Source organism: Lactuca sativa, chromosome 2, assembly GCF_002870075.4.
Source record: "Lactuca sativa cultivar Salinas chromosome 2, Lsat_Salinas_v11, whole genome shotgun sequence".
Lineage (NCBI taxonomy): Eukaryota > Viridiplantae > Streptophyta > Magnoliopsida > Asterales > Asteraceae > Lactuca > Lactuca sativa.
This window is the reverse complement of record NC_056624.2, coordinates 84,781,487-84,784,253: the sequence shown is the minus strand read 5'-3', so window position 1 is coordinate 84,784,253 and position 2,767 is coordinate 84,781,487. Positions and strand designations below refer to the sequence as shown.

The 2,767-nt window shown below is 35.1% G+C and overlaps 1 pseudogene; it reads right to left on the bottom strand.

The window, feature by feature from the left end:
* Window positions 1-1,473: 1,473 nt before the first annotated feature.
* Window positions 1,474-2,505, bottom strand: LOC111893419 (RING-H2 finger protein ATL46-like; annotated as a pseudogene).
* Window positions 2,506-2,767: the final 262 nt, after the last annotated feature.

Below are 2,767 nucleotides of genomic sequence, written 5' to 3'. Positions count from 1 at the left end.
GTAATAAAAAACTAAAATAAAAAAAAAGAATTCAATGAGTTAGTAATGCCTAGTTTCTCATGAAAAATGTCTGACCTTGACATTGATTTTGAGGGAGACATTTGAGAGATACTGTTTGCTGATCTTTAGAACATATTTTGTAAGACAACATTGTGAAATCAACCTGAGATCCGTTTCACATATCTGCTTCACATCACCTGAAACCCAAGCAACTTTACTGTCTGTTTGGTTGGAAGGAATGGAATGGAATGGTCCATTCTATTCCATCAAGCAAAACAAAAAAGTTTTCTTTTTAATTCCAATGGAAGGGTGATAAGCATATGAAAGCTACATACCGTACAAGCTGCCATTGTTATCAGGGAGAATGGTAATAAGCAATTCCAACTCTTTTCCTCCAAGTTTGTTTACAGTGGTTGTATACACGTGCTTTAAAGCCTTCTTGACATGATCTGGTCTTGCAGAGTAGATTGGAACCACACTTTCACTTTTAAATTCCTGAAATTTCCAACATTTTGTATATAATTTAAATATTTAATTTATGAAAGATAATATTTTAGTTAATTATATACATACCATGCCAGATTCTTGGCACATTTAGACCAACTGATGAGAAAAACTTTGAGCAGCAGTATCTGGAACAGTTCTTGAGAAGTTGATACAAGCCCAGTAATTAACAACAATTTTATTTATAACTTTCTGTATCATGAAAATAGTATAATATTAATTATATTATAAACAATTGAAACAGTCCTTGTATATATTAATAATTGGATACTTTATACATGTGCTTGACAGATAGCTTCCCAAACAGCAGCTAGTTCTAAGCCAATAGCTATAAGCTGAAACAGCCAAAAGGACATGAATTACATACTTAGAATAGCCTTGTTGCTTCTTGTTCTTGAACCTGTGAAAATCAAAGTAGTTACAAACATAATCAACTGTTGAAATTAACATAAACATTAGATACACAAAAAATGTATATGAAGATTATGGTACACTATGTATAATATAAGGGCGTACCTTGAACTCATAGTTATGTGTTTCTGCGAATTTTGTAGCAAAAGCAAGAGAGAGAAGAAGGCTTAGAAGGGTCAAGTGAACTTATGAATTGACAGTATTTGGCATTGCATTGGGTCTAATATAATAATATTCACAATGTTTTGGGAAGGAAAGAGATGCAAATTTCAGTGATAAAATAAAGTGTTTTGAGTACACTTTGTCATGTTCAATAAAGCAAGTCACATATAATAACACAAAATCATTCAGCAATATCACAAGAAAAAAGATAATAAAAAAACATCAACACTTGATGATTACTTGGCCCAAACTTCCACATTCAAATAATTATACAACTCCCTCAGCATGATGTACAAGTCACATTACCATAAACAATGAACTAAACTAACGATGAAAATTACTAGGATTCAACTTTCTTGATGGTAACCTTACATTTTCAAGAACCAATCATATGGGTACTAAAGAGTCTTGAAATTTATGTTGATCTTTCTTTGACCAAAGCCAAATCTTGGATACAGAAAAGCTTTCACCTTTGCTTCTACTACTAATTTTCTTTCCATCACTACCCCCATCAACTTAGTTATTCCCCTTATCTTTCTCAATACCCAAATATTTTTTTCCAATATTACCCCTACTAGGGCAAAATCTCACCTGTAATTCCGAGTTTCCCACCACATACTCATAAGATCCCATTGAAAAGCACCTTCTTGCATCAAGATTACTGTTACTAGTCTCCCCCACTTCTTTCTCTTCTCTTTTCTTACCATTTGCGGCTCTAAACTTGCCAAATCTAACCGGATACACCCACTTTTCATTCCCCCCCTCCAGATTGCTTAAAATTACAAGATACCCCTAACACATGATCATCTTTTTCCCTTGAATCATCATGGAAGTCGAAGACTGGATTTTCAACCGAAAATCCAGGAGTAAAAAGTGTATCTCTGCATAAAGGACAACTCGAATTTGAAAGCAACAAAGTGTCGATACAATGAATGTGAAAAGCATGGCTGCATAAAGGAAGCGACCTTAGCTTATCTTGTTCTGAGAATTCACAAAGACAAACCGCACAATCGAAGGGCTCTTTTGACCCCATTAGTTCTTTGTAAAGAAACAATGGGAGAGCGTCAATGAAAGCTTAATCTAAACCAGAATGTAAATGGAAGAGCTGTTGTAGTTGTCTCTAGTAGGCGACATCATCATTACCGTTACTTTCTTGAAATATTGAAGATTGATGATGATAATTTGAAGATGATGATGATTTGTTCTTCTTCATGAGGTATCTTGCAAGAAAGTGAAGTAACCAACAGATGACGAACCCAATTCCCAATACAATCACACTGTTTCTAGCGAAGATTATAGACGAGCGAGGTTTATGGTTACTGGGAGGAGAAGAAAAAGGAGAAAGGTTTTGTTTGATGAGGGGTTTGATCCAGCGCATTTTAGTAGATATGAAATGCTACAACAATCATCAAGTTTGGAAGAGTTCTATTGCAGAAAACTTCTATTGAGATTTTGAGATATGGACATCATGGGGATCTTGTGTTGAGATTTTGAGCTTGTTTCTGAACACTTCTGAGTGAAGAAGTATGAAGGTTAATTTTTGTTTAGATGACGATGAGGGGTGGATTTATATACAGAGGAAGAAGATAGAGAGGAAGAAGACTACCCAATCCCATCTTCTCCCCAAATCACGCCAGAGCAGTCAACGTGAAGATTTGCAGACCGCCAATCACCGGTTCTGTGAAGGATT